This window comes from Myxine glutinosa, chromosome 6 (genome assembly GCF_964187855.1).
Source record: "Myxine glutinosa chromosome 6, kmMyxGlut1.1, whole genome shotgun sequence".
NCBI classification, from domain to species: Eukaryota; Metazoa; Chordata; class Myxini; order Myxiniformes; family Myxinidae; genus Myxine; species Myxine glutinosa.
Window position 1 is genome coordinate 81,246,254 of NC_136266.1, and position 24,236 is coordinate 81,270,489.

Sequence of the window (24,236 nt, forward strand, 5' to 3'; positions counted from 1 at the left end):
GGTGTGTAAAAATAGTCTGTCCTCGGTTGCAACACTCATTCCTGAGTTCCAAACTGCCTCTGAAAGCAACGTCAGCACATCAACTGTTCGTCGGGAGCTTCATGAAATGCGTTTCAATGGCCGAGCAGCCAAACACAAGCCCAAGATCATGCACAATGCCAAGCGTCAGCTGGAGTGGTGTAGATCTTGCTGCGATTGGACTCTGGAGCAATGGAAACACGTTCTCTGGAGTGATGAATCCCGCTTCACCATCTGGCAGTCCGATGGACGAATCTGGGTTTGGCGGATGCCAAGAGAACGCAACCTGCTCAAATGCATAGTGCCAACTGTAAAGTTTGGTGAAGGAGGAATAATGGTCTGGGATATTTTTCATGATTTGGGGTGGGCCACTTAGTTCCAGTGAAGGGAATCATTTTATGCTACAGCATACAATGACATTCTCGACTATTTTCTGCTTCCAACTTTGTGGCAACAGTTGACAGCATGACAATACCCCCGTGCACAAAGTGAGGTCCATACGGAAATGGTTTGTTGAGATGGGTGTGGAAGAACTTGACTGGCCTGCACAGAGCCCTGACCACAACCCCATCGAACACTCATTGAAGAATTGGAACGCCGACTGTGAGCCTAGCCTAATCGCCCAATATCAGTGCCCAACCTCACTAATGCTCTTGTGGCTGAATGGAAGCAAATCCTCGCAGAAATGTTCCAATCTAGTGGAAAGCCTTCCCAAAAGAATGGAGGCTGTTATAGCAGCAAAGGGGGCGGGGGGTGGGGGACCAACTCCATACTAATGCCCATGATTTTGGAATGAGGTGTGTGATGTTCGAGTGTCCATATGCATTTGGACATGTAGTATATATATATATATCTATATATATATATATATCTATATATATATATATATATATATATATATATATATATATATATATATATATATATATATATATATATATATATATATATATATATAATGTTGCGGATATGGGACTTGGCCTCAATATCCGCTTGTAAATACTCCCCTATTTCCCCAATACTCCCCAACTATCCCCAATCCCCCATTCCCTAGTCCCATTGCCTGTAAATAACACTCTGTAGAACCGACCTTCCCTTTTTTCCCCCATTAAATGTCGTGCCCAGGTCCACCGCATCTCACGTAGACAACTTTCGGACATCTTGCTAGTTATTCTTAGTCTATGTCAGTTAAGGACTCGTTTCCATTAATTCTGACTCTTCGTTGCACCAGAATGTGATTATATGGCACCAGTAGTGAGTTTAGGACCTTCCCATACCTCCTCCCATCTTCTTCCCCAAACAACAACTACAACAACAACAACAACAACAACAACAACAACAACTACAACAACAACTACAACAACTACAACAACGGCGCGGCGCGGGGGAGTGTGCGTCCTCACACCGGCTCGGTTAGCCGCCATTGACCATGCGCTCCGACGGGGTTACCACGAAGGGGCTCCTTGTCAGCCCCTCGTCAAGGGCGGAGCCGGTAACCCCCCCGCACGCACCCAATGAGAAGCAACGGGCCGATTCCATCTGGGGCGGAGCTAACGAGCCGAGGGCGTGTCACTCCCCGCCGGATATACGCGGCGACTTGCCGGACGTGACGAGAGATGCGCCCCCAGCTTGAGAAGACAATCACCACATCCGAGCGCTGCGACCTCCCCGCATCTCTAGACCGGACCGGGTCGATCCTGCCCTGAGCCCAGGTGCACCTGGAGCCATCGATTCTGCCTTTCCTTGCCATCAATCCCCGTGTGAGTCAGTTTTTGTCCTGTTTATCTGTCGTCTGTTGGGGCTATTATAAGAGTGTGTCTAAGTGCCTGTCTTTCTATGCTGTCCCTCTCATTTCTGTAATCTAACCTTCCGCCCTAATATAACCTCCTCCGGAGGTCTTGAGAACTGAACCCTTGGTGTCGTGTCATTTGAATCCCAGCCGTTGTGTCCTTTTCCTTCATTGACCTAGCGTAGCGCGACTCGGCAACGTTCGAGTATAATCGGGTAACTTGTGCAGGCGCGGTCATACCAAACCGCTCGGTGAACCAACATCCACCACCACGTCTGTAACAATTGGTGTCGAGGAGTGGAATTCGGACCCGGGACTAAATTTATTAGGCCCAAATTTTGGAACACCAATTGTACCACTAGGGTAACAATTGGTGTTGGGGAGGTAGAATCGATCCGGAGCGCGTTTCCCGCGCTCGACGAAATTATAACGGCGAAATTTGATTTTGTTATACGGAAATAAAAACCCGAATTTTGAAAGTCGCGCTATGGCAGACCAAGTCGGCTGGGGTCCGGTAGTGGAGAGTGAGGCAGGGTCGGTCCAGGACCAAATTGAGGGACGTGAGGAGAGCGAAGCAGCGAGGGTAGAAGACGCACAAAATGGCGCCTCGCTGGTCACCGCGCCCGCGACCGTGGCAGCGCCCCTGGTGGATTCGAACCTTTTCCTGTTGCAAATGAGGGCCCTTATGGAACAAATGAGTGAGCGATTAGAGAACCAAATGGGGGTAATGAGGGACGAAGCGAGGGGTACCAGTGAGGAGTTAGACAATAATTTTAAGGGTTTAGACAAGAAATTTGGGAAGTTAGACGACAAATTTGAGGGGTTAGACAACGGGATAAAAGAGGTGAAAAATGGGTTAATGGGGGTAGAAAATAGAATGGCTGCCCAGGAGAATCAGATAGAGGGAGTGAAAAATGGGTTAATGGGGGTAGAAAACAGAATGGCCGCTCAAGAGAATCAAATGGAAGGGATGCAAAAGGGGTTAGAGGGGTTAGAAAACAGGATGGAAGGCAAATTGAGGGACATGAGGGACCAAGCGGAAAGGGAAGTTAACCAAATGGGGCAGCAGATAGAGGGGGTCAGAATGGGGTAGAAACCAAACTGGATGCTCACAGGGAGGAAATGGAGCAGATGAGGGTGGCATCTGGGCAGGAGATGCAAGTGATGGGAGAGGAGATCAGAAGAGGAGTGAGTGAGGAGGTCGGAGGAGTGCGCGAGGAGGTGAGGCACTGTAAGGAGCACATGGAGAAGGAGGTGAGAAAGGGGACTGTAAAGTTACAAGGGGGCATAGAGGTCCTGACGCAGGAGGTGGAACAGCTGACAGAGGGACAAAAAGAAGTAACGGAGCAGGTTCAAAGGAACACTGCGGTATTAGGAGGGTTAAAGGCGACACAGAAAGAACTAAAAGATGACTTGATAGCGACGAAGAGGGAATGTCAGATGGTACGTGAGGGACTGACAACGAGGTTGGACGAGGTGGTAGAGGTAATGGAGACGAAGGACCGGCAGGTGAGGACGCACATGGAAACGGTCAAGGTAGCCTTGGAGGACGAGCTGGAGGAGACGTACCGGGGAATAAAAGAGGTGAAGCAGAAACTAGAAGAAGTGGAAGAAGGGATGAGCGAAATTAAGAAGCGACGGAGAGGGGATAAGAAAGAAATAAAAGAGGAGATAAAAGAATTGGTCCAAAGTCTGTGTTTGGATCGTGATGATGTGCTCATTAACCGGATGAGGGATTCGCAGGTGATGGAGGAGAAGCGAAGAGGAAGAGGACCCGTTGTAAGTGGTGACCAATATGGTCGTGCGTATGATGCGCCAGGGGATTTAAGAAGCTTGGGGGTCGAGATGGACCCGGATGTTCGTGAGAGGCCGTTGGTGAAGTGTGCGACAGGTCTGGTGTGCGAAAAAGGAGGTGTGCGAGAAAGTCCGACTCTGGGGTGTGTGAGGAAAAAGTGCGTGCCAAGGAGTGAGGGTGCTGGCGAGAATGAGTCGGTCGTAGCGCGTGTGCGAGGGGCACATGGAAGCGCGGTGTGGTGAGTGTTACAGAGGGTGTGACGGGAGAGTGTGCGCAGGAGTGTGCGCGAGAAAGGTGTGTAACGGACGGGTGCATGAGGAAAGAGTGCGCTGTCGGGAGTAAGGGCGAGTGCGTTGTCAAGAGTGGTGGTGAGCGGAGTAAGAGTGACACGGAGAGTGAGTTGGTTGTGACAGGTGAGCGAGGATGTACACCTGGGATGGAAGGATGCACACCTGGAATGGTAGAGCGTGAGTGGGAATGCACGCTGGAGTTGGTGGTGAGGCACGTGGTTGGGTGTGCGAATGAGAGCACACCTGTGATTGTCACAGAGGAGGGGGCGCGAAGAGGTGTGTTCGTGAGGTGTGCGACCAACGAATGTGTGCCAAGGTGTTCGGTGGTCAGGTGTGTGACCAAGTCTGTGAGTGGAATGAGGGTACCTGGGTGTGTAAGGAAAGGTAGCATGGGAACGGCTGGATGTGTGAGCAAGGAACGGGCTGCGGGGTGTAAGCGTCCAGGTGAAGCATCGACGTTAGACGGGTTAGAGGTTAGAGCGACTTTTAGCCGAAGCGGGCCCTCGGTGCGTGCTGGGCCTCGCTTTGAACGGCCGCGTCCGTGCTCCACTAGGCGGAGCGGGCAGCCCGATAGAAAGGGTCGTCATGGCGACCACTTTTTGTTGAGACGTGCCGGCAGGTCGAGAGCGGGACATTGGATGGCTCCGTGCCGAGATGGTGCGAGGGATCTCGGCACGGGTAAGCCCCCGTCCCTGCACCGAATGCCGGACGCACCCAGCCGCTGGCACAGAACAACCCGCATTCATGGCTTGGCTTTACGAAGCCTGGCTTTGGACAGGGATTGGCGCACCGAGAGGCATTAGTGAGTAGACTGGGTGATGAGGTTAGTGTTTTGGACCCAAAATTAGAGAAAAACAAAATTTGATGATTGGCAAGGGATTGGCAGTAGTGATTGGCAGATGATGGGTAGTGATTGGCAAATTTTTGATTTGTTGAAATTTGATGTGCAAAATTGGTAGTGAGCGATGGGCCCGGTGGGTAAGGGTGGCATCCTTGCCACCCTTCCCATATATGTGGGGCAAATGCGCAATAGATTATGGGGTGTATGGCAGTGAAAACTAGCCCGGGTGGGTTAGGTTATATTGATAGGGCCCTAGAAGATGACATTAGGTGACGTTAAGGTTAGTTAGTGACTGATACCTGTAGTGGGGACGCAGGTAGTTTAGTATGGATGATAATGACGAGGGAGCGCAATAGTTTAAAGGGACGACTGGGAAGCGCAAGTTTCAGAGGGGAGTAGTTAGATGAGATGATGCCGTGTGTGTGAGAATTGAACAGGTGTGATTGCACAGGTGTGCAACTGGACAGGTGTGTGGAGCAGTGTATGAGTAGGGAGTGTGTGGATCAGCGCGAATGCGCTTGGGGAGAGAAGGGTGCAAGCGGCACCAAGAGTGAGAGCACAGGTGTGCAAGTACAGGTGTGTGGAGAGAGTTGGAGTAAGTGGTACGGAGTGGTGTGCATGGTGCGAAGGTGTGGATGGGGGAAGAGTGGACCCCTTTCACGAGTACCCGGGGCGGGTAGTGTAAGTGTTAGGTAGAGGGTACAGGTAAATTGTGGTTGGATATTGGCATCTGTGGTGCGGTTGCAGAATGGTGTTGTGAATGGGTGCATTAGTGTTGTGGAAATGGCTGGGCGTGTAGCCTGTTAGTGTGTGTAGTTGGTTGGGCACTCCACCACTGTGAGGATGTCGGCCAGGTGAGGCCGCAGGTGGGCTCTGGGAGCCGGTAGTTGTGAGTGGGTGCCTGAGGATCCCGGGTGTGGATCGGGCAGCCCGGTGCCAGAGAGGGCACCGAGTGGGGAGAGCGCCAGAGGGCCTTCCCCAGGTAGTTAGGTTAGGGTAAGGAGCAGGTAAGCTCGGAGGCAACTGCAGTGGTGGAGGTGTGCAGGTGGGTAGACCTGCTGGGAGAGTTACACGTCGCGGCCCAGAAATTGTGCGAGGGCACCGGGAGATGAATCGGGGGAGTGAGACCCCAAATTGAAAAGCACCACAGTTTGGCCAATGGGAATTGGTTTTTAGAACCCATAGTGTAAGAGGGCCAATGGTTTGGCCGGAGAAAGACCCCGGGTAGTGTAAAGTTGTTAAAGTCATTTAGGAAATAGTTAGGATTGATGAACCTGTCGCACCATACGCAGCCACTTACCTGTGGTGATGATGATGACTCCACACCTGTGTTTTCTTTGTTCTGTGTGCAGAAATGAGAATTGCTGTGAGGATTTGTGAGACGCATCACGACGTGGATGAGACATTGGGGTGATTCCATCTCTCCCTCCCTAGGAGGGACTGATGATGAATTGGTAATGGCAAATTTTGATGTGCAGTTGGAGATGGCAAATTTTGATGAGAGTTGAAAATGGCAAATTTGATTGGTTAGGAGGGAGAGAAGACGAATTTGGTTTATGGGAGGAACGGGGAAGACAGTAGGGATGTTTGTTGATTTGTAAAATAGATGTTTATGGGTAGTGTTGTGTTTTGTGGATACAGTAAGGGGTAAGGGAGGGGCCATGTAGGTTACCTGGTGGGGGGGGGGGCGTACGGTAGGAACGTACCTGTCTCACCTGGTTCCCATGTGCCCCCAGTGTGCATTACCTTGCATTGCGTGCACTTTTGCGCCCTTACCACCTTACTCACTTGTCTGCTTCTTTTGTCTCCCACCTCCGAGGATCTGGCTTTGGGGCAGAGAGAGAGGAGAGAGAGGTGCTGGCTCCGCAGTTGTGGGCCTGCACTTTCGCTGCTTGCTGCCTGGATCGATACACCATATGGACCGCAATGTTTGTGGCCACCCACCATGGACCGCAGTTCTTATGCGGCCAAGCACCACCCATGGATGGACCTATGGGTCAACGTGGCACCTATGCCATACAAGGTGAACCGCTAACAGTTGGCCCCCTGACGGCCACAATAAAGAAATGGACGCGGTTGGCGCCTTTCTTTATTTTTCTAAGGAAGTAAGAAGGCCAAGTGCACCACACGAAGGCAAGACCAGCGGCAGAACATCGGCCGGCTGCGACACCACACAATGATCACTAAACATTTTATTGGTGCACCGGATGGTGCTGACTGTGTGATGGGGTGGTGCTTTTGGTGCTGGGAAGGGGTGCTCTGCACATTATTAAAGGCCGTAGGCCACAGAGCACTCGTGGGTTGGTGTATCGATGCTGGCATGCGTGCTCTCTCTATGCATAACATCTGCATGTGTTCCTCCAAAAACAGGTCCTGGATCGTAGTGTAAATATCAGCGTAGTTGTGTAAATAATGCTCCCTACCGGCTGTATGTTTAGTTTGCGAATTCTTTCCGCAATTCGGTTATCCTGTGGGCGTGTTTCTGTGAGGAGAAGGGTGCAACGTCGCAGGGGGACATATTTACTCATTTGTGAATATCTGTAAAACTGTCGCACTCAGGGTAGAGTTAATAGTAGAGGGAACTACATCTGAGTGCCACACTAAAATAGGTAAAAATTTATCGGGTCGGGACGCCCCGAGGGTAGAGAAGGGTGCAATGTTGCGGATATGGGACTTGGCCTCAATATCCGCTTGTAAATACTCCCCTATTTCCCCAATACTCCCCAACTATCCCCAATCCCCCATTCCCTAGTCCCATTGCCTGTAAATAACACTCTGTAGAACCGACCTTCCCTTTTTTCCCCCATTAAATGTCGTGCCCAGGTCCACCGCATCTCACGTAGACAACTTTCGGACATCTTGCTAGTTATTCTTAGTCTATGTCAGTTAAGGACTCGTTTCCATTAATTCTGACTCTTCGTTGCACCAGAATGTGATTATATGGCACCAGTAGTGAGTTTAGGACCTTCCCATACCTCCTCCCATCTTCTTCCCCAAACAACAACTACAACAACAACAACAACAACAACTACAACAACAACTACAACAACTACAACAACGGCGCGGCGCGGGGGAGTGTGCGTCCTCACACCGGCTCGGTTAGCCGCCATTGACCATGCGCTCCGACGGGGTTACCACGAAGGGGCTCCTTGTCAGCCCCTCGTCAAGGGCGGAGCCGGTAACCCCCCCCGCACGCACCCAATGAGAAGCAACGGGCCGATTCCATCTGGGGCGGAGCTAACGAGCCGAGGGCGTGTCACTCCCCGCCGGATATACGCGGCGACTTGCCGGACGTGACGAGAGATGCGCCCCCAGCTTGAGAAGACAATCACCACATCCGAGCGCTGCGACCTCCCCGCATCTCTAGACCGGACCGGGTCGATCCTGCCCTGAGCCCAGGTGCACCTGGAGCCATCGATTCTGCCTTTCCTTGCCATCAATCCCCGTGTGAGTCAGTTTTTGTCCTGTTTATCTGTCGTCTGTTGGGGCTATTATAAGAGTGTGTCTAAGTGCCTGTCTTTCTATGCTGTCCCTCTCATTCCTGTAATCTAACCTTCCGCCCTAATATAACCTCCTCCGGAGGTCTTGAGAACTGAACCCTTGGTGTCGTGTCATTTGAATCCCAGCCGTTGTGTCCTTTTCCTTCATTGACCTAGCGTAGCGCGACTCGGCAACGTTCGAGTATAATCGGGTAACTTGTGCAGGCGCGGTCATACCAAACCGCTCGGTGAACCAACATCCACCACCGCGTCTGTAACAATATATATATATATATATATATACATACATATATATCTATATATATATATATATATATACATATATATCTATATATATATATATATACATATATATCTATATATATATATATATACATATATATCTATATATATATATATATACATATATATCTATATATATATATATATACATATATATCTATATATATATATATATACATATATATATATATATATATATATATATATATATATATATATATATATATATATATATATATATATATATATATATACAGTATATATATATATATATATATATATATACGTATATGATATGTGTAATGTGTATGGCCACAATATTGGGTACACTTTCACACAGATGAAATAAAATGCCCTCAATTGAAAAAATGAACTGAATGAAAAGACACCTATGGTATTATGTTGTAGCAAATAGTCTTGAGGACTTGCAAAAACCTGATTTGCACATTGCGGAAAAAGGGTCATTCCTCTTTGGGGTATGTAGATTACAGTCGATCTATGATCAGATCTCAAGAACATTGGGTGTATGTTCATTAAATAAGTTTCTTGTGGAGGGATCGCCAAGTGGTTTAAGCATTTGAGCAAGCACTCCATTCAAAACCGTTAAGGAATGGTTGGCTTGGCAAGCGCTAGCTAGCTGCTTGGTAAAGGAGCACAGCCCGAGCTTCTCCCTTTCAGTTTCGTATCAAACAGCAGGAGCGAGTTTCAAAAGTTCGCTACGAAAAATGCCACAGTGCCACAAAATGCCACAAAATGCTGCAGTGGCAGAAAGGGCCATGTTCTTAACCCAACATTTGTGGGTTATATAGAGTACCATAGATCTTCGCTCAGTTCTGTAAGTAAACCTTATTTCACGGATGTCGGGATTCCTCCAAATTTCTTCATTTAGTGTTATAAAGAGCATTAGCGACTGTTTAAAAAGCTAAGCATACGTGTTTGTGGTTTATAATATTTTTACTTCCTGTAGAAACCGTTGCTCCCACGAAAACGGCATTTTAACTATAAGCTATTTATACACGTTATCACTGCAGGGAAAACACCTTGGGGGAAGTGGGACATTATTAGTATTAGTATTGTTTTGTAATAACATTAACACTATGTGATTATCATTAATATTATGTTATTAAAAGCGTCTTTGGAAAAACGTCATAATAAATCTTCTTCTTTGGATAAACGCCACGATAAAGTGAATTAAACATTGATATATACCTCAACACGCAACGCCATTGACGGCAATGGTGGCGAAACCCCACTCGGGGGAGAAAACCCCATTGAGGAGGTGGGGGGGGGGGGGCAAATGAATGCACTACAACCTTCATTATATAACCCTTGGTCATCCTGTCAAGTTTGGTTGAGATTTGATAAGTAACGACGGAATGTATTGGCATCAAAAATTCATCAGACAGACAGACACGAAATGGCGTATTTAAGTATGATATCATGCACATAGATTTGCGAGGGTTGAGTAAACAAGACAAAAATGGCATATTTTCGAAATAAAATGTTACATTCTTACTATGTCAATTTTTATTTCATTGTCTTTAAATAAAAATATGCTTTGATTAAAATTGTAATAAAATGGAATGTTTGATGTCTAGTATGTCTCCTGGTGTTGTTTTTTACATTTTCTAAAATGCCTTGAAATGTGCAATGCGTGGCAAAATAAGTGATTCGTGCATAAAGCTTGGTGTCCACCAAATTCACAATAAATGTGATGTCAGTTTTTGTTCGTCATTTTCATGGCTGATGTCAGATGTGATTTTCAAATCACAAAGGACTCGTGAAATGAACTAGGTGTGTAGGTTAAGAAATACCTTAAGAAGAATGCCCTTGATGCTTATTCAATCGATCAATCAAAAACGTAATTTTTTTCGCGATATTAAATCTTGTCATATTTTGTTTCATGTTCGCCCCGTTATTCATAAATCACATCCCAGCTTCAAGACAGACGTTCACCACCATGTCAAGTATTCCCCCATCCAAAACCGTGATTTTTCTACACCCGTTAAACCAACCGCAACCCCCCCACCCCCCAAATTTTTTTGCTTTTGTATCCATCTTGTCCAACCCTTGCATTCTCCCCTACCCCTCATCATTACCTACATCCCTTGTTTGTACATCTCCGTCGACTTTCTCCCTTTGCCCTGAGGTTAAGGTTTCCACTTTCTCCTGCTGTTCCCTTTGTTATGTTGTGTCTTGATCTGTTATGTGTCCTCACTCTTCCACGAGCTTCCACCTTGTATTAAAAAAAAAAAAAAATGCAGCAGTTAAAAATAAATAAATAAAAAGAACTGAAAAAAAAACACGCCCATATTGTTATGTCAGGTGGGGTAGTGATATGTAGAGCCAGCTAGATCTGAATAGGTAACGTGCTTCGTCTGTCGCAGTAAGGAATCTACCCTTGTAATAAGTTTCATGTGTAGGCGTTTTGTCGGGTAAGATGTATACTTGTGAGAATACCAGGATGTTTGTGTGATAAGTAGAGTTAGGGATTAAAAGATAACGCCCCTGTGTGTCCACACCTGGTAGTCAAACCTTTGTCCCTTTTGGCACCGCAACCATTTAGACACTTAGTTAGGATCTCCTTAGTGCAACATTAAATTCCCTTCCCTGACAATGACTTCAGAAGGAACAGGCAAAGAAACCAGGCCAGGACACCGCTGATGATGGCTGCCACCGCTACACCTCTGGCGGCCTAGGAACATCGAGTAGCACGAGCTATTACCATGCTACGGGCCTGTGAATGGTCAGCACGCTAAGCGCGAACCTCCAGCCAATGAGTGCGGGAGGCGCGAAGCTGGAAGGTTCGGTGGAAGTCGCTGGTTGGTAGCGCGCCAAGGCTGACGTCACCGGCCAGGTTATATTAGCGCGTGCCGAGGACAGGGAGAGAGGGAGAGAGAGAGAGCAAAGTTCGATTTGTGCTTGGCTTGGAGCAGCAGCAAAGTTGGATTTGCGCTTGGCTTGGAGCAGCAGCAAACTTGGATACAGAGTTGGTCTGGAGAGTATCTTGCGGTCTCCTTGTCTCTCTTGGTGCTTGGACATTTTCTCTGCTCTTCTTCATCTTGCGCAGCCCGAGTTGAGTCGAGTAATAGCCCGAGTGGAGTTCACTTGCTTCTTGCACGTTTTGCTTCGGGAGAGCTGACTGGGACGTAGCAGGCCGATCGTGGGTGAAGATCGACCTCGCTTGGAGCCGCTAGCCTGCGTTGGACGTGCGGTGCTTTTCCTGCGGTGGGACCTCGTGGTGCTGGGAGATGTGCTTGTTCTGCGAGCGGTGCTTGTGCTTGGAGCGGTGCTCGGTGCTTTAGAGTTTGGAGCGAGGGACCTTGTGGTGTGCGATCGGCGCTTGTGGAGCTTGGAGCGAGGCCTCGTGGGTGCATCGGGGCCGAACGGAGCCGTGTTGGACAGCAGCCAAAGACAAGACGACAGGACCAGATAAGGCCATTACCCATTTCCCCCAAACATAACGAACATTTTTCTTTTGGTGATTCCATCCCCCCGTCTGTGTTTGTTGAGTCTGGTGTGCAGGATCCCGAATATAGCATTTAGTTTATTTGATTGCCGTCGCGTTTCATTGTTATCGGGTCCGTGAATAAATCTTTATTTTAGTACATTTTAATTCGGTGTCACGTGCATTAATTTCCTTGCAGGATCGAAGCTGCCGTCGTTTCACCAAGGTACATGCTTTTACCACAGCTTCCATTTTCCTTCTTCCTCCCGTGCGACATAGTAAAATCCGTATTGGTCGTCGCCTCCGAATAAACCGTTTAGGCCTATCCGCGACCTTCCGGTGTTAACCGGGAGTTGCACGACAATATTTTCATTTCTAAAGATGCACATTGAAAAATGTGCATCTTTAGAAATGAAAAGATTGTCGTTATTGTTATTTAACTTGTGTGTTCCAAAAAGAACGAGTTTCCAAAATAATTGGAAATGATAAAATGCAAGAATAAAGCACCTTGTCTAAAAAATGAAATGGTGCCTTGTATAAACTCAATAACCACAGTAATGTATTCTTTCCAGTACAGCCAATCTAACAAAAGTCCTGTGATGTATTACATCTCACAAGTGCTTCGTCAGGTGCATTATGATGTGGACCTCACAGGGATAAGAGCATGTGTAAAGGAAAAAAAGGAAAACAAATGTGAGGTCAATCCCGCAGATCACTTATCTCGCAGTTGGGAACATACTGATGGAAATGAATAGATCCATGAATTGGGTTCAGTCCGCTGCATGCCCAAAAAGAAAAGCAAAAATTGATAGATTTTTGCTGTGATAAAAATTGGCAAAGCAATAACATGACCTTAATATAATAATATTGTAAAACGCCAATAATTTGCTGAGCAGCCGCTCATCCATCTATGCAGAAGCAAGGAGTGTGACATGGAGAAAACGGAAATTATGTTTGTACTCTACACAGTTGTTTTAGAAACAGAATTGGATTCCCCGTCTGGCGTCTAATGAGATGAAACGAGCCACAGAGGAAGGAATAATCATCTGGATATATCAAAGGGACAGAGCTTCAAACCAGGAAGGGCATGGTCCATCCCTGCACACTTTTTCCCAATCGCTCTAAATCAGACATTCACACCGACATTGGAAATGCTGGGAGCATTCCTTGCCAAACGGACAATCCACAATCACCTACCATCCACTGCACAATATCATCGCACGAGTTGAAGTAAAGTAAGAAAGCTTCCAACATCGGTGGAGGGATATGAAACACGCGGATGCAATTGAAGAGATTATTTTAAGGCAATTTTTCTTTGCCATTGCTTTCCGATTTAATACTAGTGTTCACCAGAAATCTGTACAACTATCATTCGATCACATAGCACATATACAGGTACAGCATTGCATCATACATTTGCTCACACAAAAATGATGAACAAATCCCCCTCATCTCCCAAAGAAAACATAAGACAGCCATTCAATCAGAAGCAAGCTCAACAGCCAGTCGATCAACCGCATTTGGCTGTTTTTGTGATTAGCGACTGGGTATGGCCCAAATGAGGATCACATTCATGGGGACGAGGATCACATTCATAGGGACTAGGATCACATTCATAGGGACTAGGATCACATTCATAGGGACTAGGATCACATTCATAGGGACTAGGATCACATTCATAGGGACTAGCATCACATTCATAGGGACTAGCATCACATTCATAGGGACTAGCATCACATTCATAGGGACTAGCATCACATTCATAGGGACGAGCATCACATTCATAGGGACGAGCATCACATTCATAGGGACTAGCATCACATTCATAGGGACTAGCATCACATTCATAGGGACTAGCATCACATTCATAGGGACTAGCATCACATTCATAGGGACTAGCATCACATTCATAGGGACTAGCATCACATTCATAGGGACTAGCATCACATTCATAGGGACTAGCATCACATTCATAGGGACTAGCATCACATTCATAGGGACTAGCATCACATTCATAGGGACTAGCATCACATTCATAGGGACTAGCATCACATTCATAGGGACTAGCATCACATTCATAGGGACTAGCATCACATTCATAGGGACTAGCATCACATTCATAGGGACTAGCATCACATTCATAGGGACTAGCATCACATTCATAGGGACTAGCATCACATTCATAGGGACTAGCATCACATTCATAGGGACTAGCATCACATTCATAGGGACTAGCATCACATTCATAGGGACTAGCATCACATTCATAGGGACTAGCATCACATTCATAGGGACTATCATCACATTCATAGGGACTATCATCACATTCATAGGGACTATCATCACATTCATAGGGACTATCATCACATTCATAGGGACAAGGATCACATTCATAGGGACTAGGATCACATTCATTTAGACTAGGATCACATTCATTGGGACTAGGATCACATTCATAGGGACTAGCATCACATTCATAGCGACTAGCATCACATTCATAGGGACTATCATCACATTCATAGGGACAAGGATCACATTCATAGGGACTAGGATCACATTCATTTAGACTAGGATCACATTCATTGGGACTAGGATCACATTCATAGGGACTAGGATCACATTCATAAAAATTTGGAATTTAACTCGGGTGTCAGCCAAAATGCCAACACTTGAAAAATATAGGCCAACCCAAATTGCAACTCTTAAAAATAAACATGAAGATATTTAGAGAAAGTCACATGTCGGTATGGAAAATGGCTTCTCCTTTAATACCTTCAATACCAAAATGACATGCACCTTTAATAATGTTATGTGGCTTATGCGCCCAATGGTTCTGTTTGTGCAGCATCATTCTCATGACAGAGAATGATTCTGTGGCAGGTTCTTTGCAACATTTTCCAAAGCATTTGCCGGCTTACAAGACAAAATGCATCCCTGACAGCACAATGGCCAATATGCATTCTTGAATCGTATAGTTGCTGCTATCACACATTTTCAATGGGTCTGAAAAATATATATATCGGTTAGTATTTTAGAGGTAAGAAGACATTGTGGATACACTGTAGAGTGTAGATAACAATTAAGAGAGCATAAAGACCACTACAGATTTCAGGCATTTTTTTTTTCTACAAGCAAATCCAAGCTGAGAAAATAAACTGTGAAGTTACCCTGTATTACAGCTCAGACAACGCATCAGTGAGCTGTAATTTGCAGTGAAGAATCACGCCTAAGTGAGGCCACCTAAACACCCACATCACACATCGGAGAGATCTCTATTGACCTTTCTAAATTTGGAATGTTCTACAATGCATTGCTGTTTTGTGGCAACACACTAAACTATACTTATATCTTTCTGCAGAGCCTTTAGGGATGCAGTGGATGTGGTCCCGGAATCAGGCAGTGCCAAGGAAAACATCCTGCACAACGAAATAATACTCTTTATTAATTATTTAAATAATGATTATTCTCACTTTCATCAGTGAAGATTTATTTATACAAAAATGATTTTAAAATACAATACTATTCATGGTACTTTTAATTGTGTTTCTTTCTAAATCATGTCCAATCAATTGAATTGGCTACAGGTAGACTCCAAACGAGTTGTGGAGACATCTGAAGGATGATAAAAAAAATTGGATGCATATTTTGGAGCAATGGGGTTGAATATTTATTGACTGAAGCCATTTCAGCTTTGCATTTTTATTTAATTTGTAAAAAATTCAAAAAAGAAAATTCCACTTTGACATAGTGGGACATTTTGTGTCGATATTTTGCAACTGGACCAGACGGCATCAGCCTACGGGTCCTAAAATCCTTCTCTGCGGCTCTATCTCACGCCCTCTCTGTTCTTTTCACCCTCTCTTTTGCTCAAGGTCATCTCTCAGCATCTTGGAAATCAGCAAACATTACCGCTTTACACAAAAAATGTGCAAAAACAGATCCTTGCAATTACAGACCAATCAGCTTGCTCCCAATTATCAGCAAAGTCATGGAATCCATCACTGCTTCGGATATCAAATCCTTCCTCTTCTCCAATGGCTTGATCTCTGATCATCAATTTGGATTCAGACCAGGTCATTCTACTCTGGACATGTTGCTTCTGCTGTCTCAACAATGGATGGAGGTCCTCAATTCCAAACAGGAAATCAGAGCTGTCTCACTTGACATATCACGTGCCTTCGATACGGTCTGGCACCCAGCTCTCCTCACCAAACTCTCCGCCTATGGTACCATGGAAATCTCCACTCATGGCTTGCGGACTTCCTCTCTGGTCGTAGGCTACGTGTAGTCCTGAATGGATTTCTCTCATCTCCTCTTCCTGTTCAGGCTGGAGTTCCCCAAGGTAGTGTTCTGGGCCCTGTGCTATTTCTGGTCTTCATCAATGATCTCTCCAACTCTCTGGAAAATCCTCTCTATCTCTTTGCTGATGACTCCAATATCTGCCACTCCATTCCTCATCCCTCAGATCGGCAGTCTGCAGCCTCCTCACTCCCTGCAGACCTGGACAAAATCACAGACTGGTCAAACAAGTGGAACATGTCTTGCAATCCTGACAAATCTCACACTCTTACTATATCTCTCCGAAAAGACCGACTGAAGAACCCTCCCATCTACTTTCTCAACAATCCTCTCCAAGAAGTTCTGTCGCTCAAGCTTTTGGGTCTCACTATCTGCCATGATCTTTCTTGGGAAAACCACATTTCAAAGCTGGCCTCCAAAGCCAGTCGCTGACTGGGCATCCTCCGTCGTGCGAAGTCCTTCCTTGGCACACCTGTGCTCCTCACCACATACAAGGCTTTCATCCGCAGCTCAATGGAATACTGTTCTCCCCTCTGGGCCGGTGCTCCTGCCTCACACCTAGCTCGGCTTCACGCTGTTGAAACCAAAGCTTTCAGAATCATTGGAATCTCCTGCGATGAAGCTAACTCCGAGGGCCTTTCACTCACTCACCGCAGGCAGGTTGGTGGTCTTTCTGTCTTCTACCGACTCCTCTCCGGCCTTGCTCCCCCAGCTCTCTCTGTGCTGTCCACCCAATATTCCTTAGGTCGCACAAGATCTGCCTGCAACCCTCTTAGGGTTAAACTGCCAAAATATAGGATCTCTGTTCACCTTCACTCTTTCATTCCCCTTTTCTCCCGCCTCTGGAACAAACTCTCCCACTCCCTTCAATCCCACTCCTCCCTCCAGGTCTTTGAAACAGCTGTTCACCACCATCTCTTATCTTCCCCCATCCAAAACCTTGATCTTTTCTACCCCCGCTAATTCACCCCAGATACACTTTTTCGAAATTACAACTTCTTTCCTGGAAGTCCTTGCAGTGTTCATATGTTTTATACCTCTCCCACCTCCCCCCAAGCCCTCCCCCTCCCACATTTCTCCCGATGTCCCTGCTCTCAAATGTTGTGTTTGTGTCCTTCTCCCTCTCTCCCCATCTTGTCTACCGCTCCCCTTATTTTTGTGTTTTATGTGTCGGTTTGACTTTTTGTGTGATTAACGTTAGCTCTTTCTCGAGCCTCGATCTTGTATACAAAAAAAGAAAAAGAAAAAAAGATCGGTCACAAAAAATCTCCATTTAATCCATTTTAAATTCAGGCTGTAACACAACAAAATGTGAAGTGAATACTTTCTGAAGACACGGTATATAAGCCGGTAAAGCTTTGCAAATAATCTACTTTGTCAATGAGATTGGCACATGCACACTTTATTTTCCAAAAAAAGCAGGGACAGTTATTCCTGCAGAGAGGAGCGGAAAGTCGTGATGATCACGATGTGCTCAAAATGTTGCACCTCAGGTATGCAACAACCTCAGGTATAACGAAACTTAAATGGCATAAATGCAATAGCCATCTTATTAAATACATGCGAACATGTCAGAAGATTACATTTTTTGAATGGAAATGTTTGGTTTTAGCAAAACGCTAAACTATTTGGGAAATCGACAATATACCAACTACGACCCAGTGGTCACAGTCATTTTGTTTTTGAATAAAGAACCGTGAAGACAAAATCATTATGAAGACATCTCTGAGCCACAAAAAGTTCAGTGAAGGTGCCACTAAGAAGTTTTATGCGCTTGCGTTCAGCACCTCACAGGACATTGTCTCGATCGGATGTCTTGATGTCAAATAGTCTAATACTCCGTGAATGCCCGAGTGAGCCATGAATGGAATTTATTACTTTCACATCTCTCTCTCTCTCTCTCTCTCTCTCTGTCTGTACAAGTTGACACGTGTTATTTATGATGGCATTTTGCATTCTCTTCGCTATTACGATGATGGCAGATCCTTGCAGCCAAAGTACAGTGGCATTGTGCCACAAAACCCCAGGCATGGTTAATTGCTTACGGATATCAGCCGAGCTTTTTCTATGACCCAGATTTTCCTGACACTTTGACAAAAAAAACATCACTGCTGGGGAGACAATGTCTTTGCTTTTGGGCACTTGAACTGCGGAGCCATTCGAATGCATACCCTTGAGAAAGGTTACACATCATTCGGGAATATTATAGGGATAGGCATGCCAATCAGCTAGCACGCCCTGGCTAACGTTCTTGACAATGTAACACCTTAAAAGCCATGCCTTTAACTCAGCAACTAAAGAATATATTTTATGAACGATGTAACTTAAAACCAGATTGGTATGAGACCACCTTTAGAGGCCATTTTTCCCCGCAGAGCAGGGGTTGGCCTTTTTCAGGCACCTTGGTCCCCTTTTTGAAGCAATGTTTTACGGCCGCATGCCCTTCCTGCCGCCAACCCTGTTAGTCGCCTTCTGCGACACACAGGGAATTACCATTGAACTGGTACTCAATTTGCCGACCTCAGAAGGATGACAGGCTCCCCCCAAGCCATCTCCCTCCCACAGATCTTCCGATGTCCCTGTTCTCTTCTGTGGTACTTGTGTGCTTCCCTCTCTCTCCCCATTTTGTCTCCCGCTCCCTTTATTGTATGTTTTGCGTGCCCATTTGTTTTTTTGTTTTTTTGTGATTGATGTTAGCTCTTACACGAGCCTCGATCTTGTATACAAAAAATAAAAAATAAAAAATCAGCAATCAACCAGGATCCTCGGACCCCAAGCGGGCACCCTAACCGCTTAGCCAACACCAGGCTGTCTAAAACCAGATTGGTATGTTTCAAAATAATTCAATACCAAAACTCTAAGATTTCCATGCTGTCTGCTTTAATATGCAGGTTAAGCCTCTTAGAAGTCAATGCTTTTACTCTTAAGCCTGATGTACTAGTAACTAGACTATATGATGACGGTCTAAGGATCATGGAAGAGTGGCAACAGAAATCTGGCACCGGCAGAGAAAAACAAATGAGAACACAAAACGATGTTAAACAAACCCATCCGCTGAGCTGGAGGGAAATGACGCAACTTCCTGAGGAATTCTGGGTACCAGCAGCGCCATTTTTATGACGTCTTAGCAGGACAATTAAGGTTAAATTTCCTTATCACCATCAACGCATGGATGCCAATCCAAGGGGTTTGCCGTGCTCTGCCCTTTACGTTCTGAGAGTCAAGCAAGGAAGCAACATGTACCATTTTGGCATAATGGTTGGAACATCCGCTCTGAGACTGGGAGATTGGTGGTTCGAGCCCCCACCAAGTCGTCCAGCACATCAGTGGAACGTCGCTAATAAATTATTGTAGGAATAACTTTTGAAATGGTGCATGCTGCTTCCTTGCTTGATGATACAACAAACAACAGGCATTTTAAGACAATTTTCCCTGCTAGAGCGGGGGTTAACCTTGCGGTCCCCATGACAATCTTCTCCATTTTGCCCTATTTTCTGCATCTCCCCTTGTTAACCCCCTTGCCCGCATTTCTTCTTCGACCATCTTTAGCCAAGTCTTTCTCGGTCTTCCCCGTCCTCTACTTCCTTCTACATTCATTTCCATCACTCTTCTCAACCAGTCACTTTCATCCTTCCTCAACACATGACCAAACCATCTCAAACTGTTTCTCTTCACAGCATCCATCACAGGCTCTATTCCCATCATCTTTCGCAATTCATCATTTGTCTTCCTCTCTCTCAACGATAATCCACACATCCACCGAACCATTCACATTTCCACCCTTTCCAGCCTTCGTTGCTGCTCTACGTTCATTACCCATGTCTCGATCCCAAAAATCATAACACTTCTCACACATGCAGCATACACCTTTCCCTTCAGCTTCAACGACACTCCCCTCCTCGTCAGCACGCCACTCAGTTCCCGAAACTTCTTCCATGCACATCTCACTCTAGCAACCGTTGCCGAGTCTGATCCACCTTCTCCATTCAGCATGTCTCCTCAGTAACAAAATGTTTTCACACCTTCCAGCTTCACGCCGTCTCCAAGATCCAACTCAACATTTCCGCCATCTGCAGCTCCCCCTGTGCACACCTTACATTTGAATGTAGCTGCCACACTGGTTAATGACCCTCTCAAACCACTACATTTTTGATGAACCCACTCAGCGCACATTGTACATTGAATGGAATTCACTCCGACACCCTTCCTGCACACAGCACACGGCCACTTCCCAGTTCCTTCCACCTCACCACATGCTTTACCACTTGCCATCACCTTCGTCTTTCCGATATTCACCTTCAGATCTTTTGTCTCCATACATTCCTTCCACTTGTTCATCTTCTCCTTCAGTCCATCCGTACTTTATGCAATCAACATCAGATCATCTGCATACAACAACTCCCACAGTAAACCCTACTTTACGTTCTGAGCCAGCACCTCCATCACAGCTACAAATAGTAGTGGACTTAGTACCGACTCCTGATGCACTCCCACCTTCACCTCAAACTCACCACTGTTCCCGTCCTTCGTCCTTACAGCTGTGCGGGCTCTTTTGTACATTGCCATCACTACTCTGATCAACCATTTCTCCACTCCTTTCTTCCTCAATGCCCATGTCACTACTTCACGTGGAACCCTATCGAATGCTTTCTCCAGATCAACAAACCCATGAAACAACTTCTTGCGCTTCTCCATGTACTTCTCCTGCAACTACCTCACAATAAAAAGCACGTCTGTCGTTCCTCTTCCTGGCATAAATCCAAACTGCATTTCGTCAATCTTCACTTTCTTCCTTATCCTCCTCTCCAACACCCTTTCAATACCTTCATTCCATGCTCCAATAACTTTATCGCTCGGTTCGAGCCACACTCCAGAGGGTCACCTTTCCCCTTGTATGGAGGGACGAGGGTACTCAGTTCCCAAACCACTGGAATGTGGCCTTCTTTCACCACCAGATTGCAGATCTCTGTCATTCTCTTCACACCCCAATTTCCCGCTGCCTTCAACATATCTCCCACAACTCCCGTCAGCCCTCCCGCTTTTCTACTCTTCATTGCTTTTATCGCTTCCTCAACTTCCTTCTCGGTTATCTTCAATGCCGGTCCTAAAACTGGGTTACTCTCTATGTTGCCATCCCATTCATTCAGTGCATTCAACAGTATTTCCATATATCTCTTCCATATTCCTTTAATTCCATCTGGGTCCACAACGATTTGTCCCACTTCATCCTTCAAGCAACTCACCCCCATCACATCACACCTCTTTCGCTATCTGCTTTGCAATTCTGAATGCCGCTCTCTGACCCTCTTCCAAATCCAAGCGTTCTCCGAACATTTTGCTACATGCCTCCTTGTTTGATGATGATCATGTAAAATGATAGAGCACAGACTCTATGATATCTATGAATGATAGAGAATGTGCCGTATCCACCAATGGAAATCTCATGCAACAAAGCCGGGCAGTGTATAAATCAACAGAGTCCTACAGGTCTAATCTGTTTGGCCCACCATAAAACCAAGATGGCGGCTGCATCATTTTGTCTCGGGGCTATGGTGGGTGGAGTCAAGCGACAGATGTGGGTGTGGTCTGTCAGCTGTACGACCAATGGGTGCACAGTTCAAAAATCGAACCCCAACGAGGTCAACAACAACACAACAACAACAATGTGAAGCTCTTGTAAAAATTTACCACAATATTAGCGCAGCCTTTGATAGGACAAATGGCCTCCTTCTGCATTGGAGCTCTTTCTAAGGGAAATCATTTCATTATTATTTGAAGCCTTTTGTAGGCTACAACTCAGTCAGGGCTGAAATCGGACCCCCACCCTCACATACTGAGAGTGGACACTAACCTTTATGCCACCGAGTCGAGTATCATTACACATGTGAATTGTGTACACATGATAAAACACAGCTCTAAGTGATGGGAATGGATGGACAAGAATGACCACACTATGGCCAATACCTGCGACACAAAATATATATTTTTCTCCTCCTCTATTCACTCAACTCCCTCATCCTTGCTGCTGAATGTATTATACAATTCACAATTCATCTCCGAGGGTCTTCATGATTTGGTTCAATATCAATTTGAGTCTGACGGTCAGCTGGTCTGGTTTCAGGCAACTAGTTCCTGTACACCACTGTGCGCAGGAGCGGCACGAAGGGTCATGTTATGCTCCTCCCTGGGGTATATAGATTACAGTAGATCTAGCCTCGGGCCACAATAACATCAGGGGTTACCAAGTGTTCAGTTACCAAGTTTATTGTAGAGTGTTTGCCAAGTTGCTTTAGCATTTGAGCAAGCACTCCATTCCAAACTGTTGATGAGGAACGCCTGGCTTGGCAAGTGCTAGCTGCTTCATAACTGATCACAGACCTTTCAGATTCGTGTTATTTTTGGCAATGTAAACATGAAATATTATCTCACGGCTCAGCTTACATTCTCTAATCTGTCTCATTAACCTTGTGCCATATCTGTCCCATGTTCCCATGTTAAAGAGATAGATAAGATTCATTGTGATTCCGAACAGGGGATTTCTTTTATATCTGTAACTTCCGTTTGGTCGTGTGTGTCTCTCTCACACTCTTCTGTCCTCGTGCACTCTCTGTGGTAATAAACCTTTTGTTCATAAAAATCTGCATGTGGTCATTCGAGGTGCGGGAATTTGCCATTAAGTGCAAGTGAATTGGCTTTAAAAATCCGGTAATGGGACAATTGGGAAACGCGCATATGCGGCTGCTCAAAAATTATGCCAATTTTTTTTACGGGCTTCATTCAATCTTACTAATAATTCAACACTCGACCCAAACAAAGCCAATGGAAAGCTCATGCAACAAAGCCGGTCAGTGTATAAATCAGCGGAGTCCTACAGGCCTAATGTGTTTGGCCTACCATAAAACCAAGATGGCGGCTGCATCATTTTGTCTCGGGGCTATGGTGGGTGGAGTCAAGCGACAGATGTGGGTGTGGTCTGGCAGCTGTACGACCAATGGGTGCACAGTTCAAAAATCGACCCCCAACAAGATCCCCGACAACACCAACAACAACAACAATGTGAAGCTCTTGTAAAAATTTACCATGATCATGTTAATACGTCTAATTTGACAGCAAAGACAGTAAAAACTCCATCATAATAAGACTTTACAAGAACCTATCACTCAGTTAAGACAGATTGAGGTCTCTTCACAAATATGACAAATTTAACCCAAAACCTTGTGAAGTAGAATGCTATAGACAAAATGATGGCAAATATAGCACACAATTTGAATTTTCAGACCCTACTAGACTGCAGGCGTATTGATTACCGAGAGGAAGCGTTGTGGTTGGTTTGCGTTATCATCAGAGTTATACTATGAGTGATCAATAATTCTGTGGACATTAAAATAAATGTAATAATTGAAATTGAACAAGTTTGAACTCGATTTTTTTCAACACTGCTTTTATGAAAAAATTACCATTTAACTCAACATTTTGCTTTGAGTTGAAACTTCAATGTTAGACCAAGGACTAGGTAACCTGCACTCATGTTTGCGCAAGGCTACGGATGACGTCGACAGTACAGGATGATGTAATAGGTTGGCAAAATGCTCATGCTATTTGAATGTGACGATTTTTTAAACAAGGATCATGAGAGAATTGAAGGACATGATGAGGACTGTTTTTGAGGCTGTGTTTGGATACCTTTTGTCTTTTTGGGGTATTTGGGGTATTTTGGGTCTTCGGGGTATTTTGGGTCTTCCGGGTGTTTTGGGTCTTCGGGGTATTTTGGGTCTTTTGGTTCCTCTAGGTCTTTAAGGGTCTTTGGGTCTTTTTGGGTCTTCGGTGTCTTCAGGGGCTTTTGCGTCTTTTGGGTCTTCGGTGCCATTTGTATCTTCAGGGTCTTTTGGATCCTCTGGGCCTTTGAGGGTATTTTGTGTCTTTGGGGTGTTTTGTGTCTTTGGGGTATTTTGGGTCTTCGGGGTCTTTAAGGAT

At 45.6% G+C, this 24,236-nt stretch overlaps 1 protein-coding gene across 4 annotated transcripts in view; it reads right to left on the minus strand.

The window, feature by feature from the left end:
* Positions 1 to 24,236, minus strand: part of RAP1GAP (RAP1 GTPase activating protein) — a 572,300-nt gene that overhangs the window by 537,252 nt on the left and 10,812 nt on the right. The window lies entirely within an intron of this gene.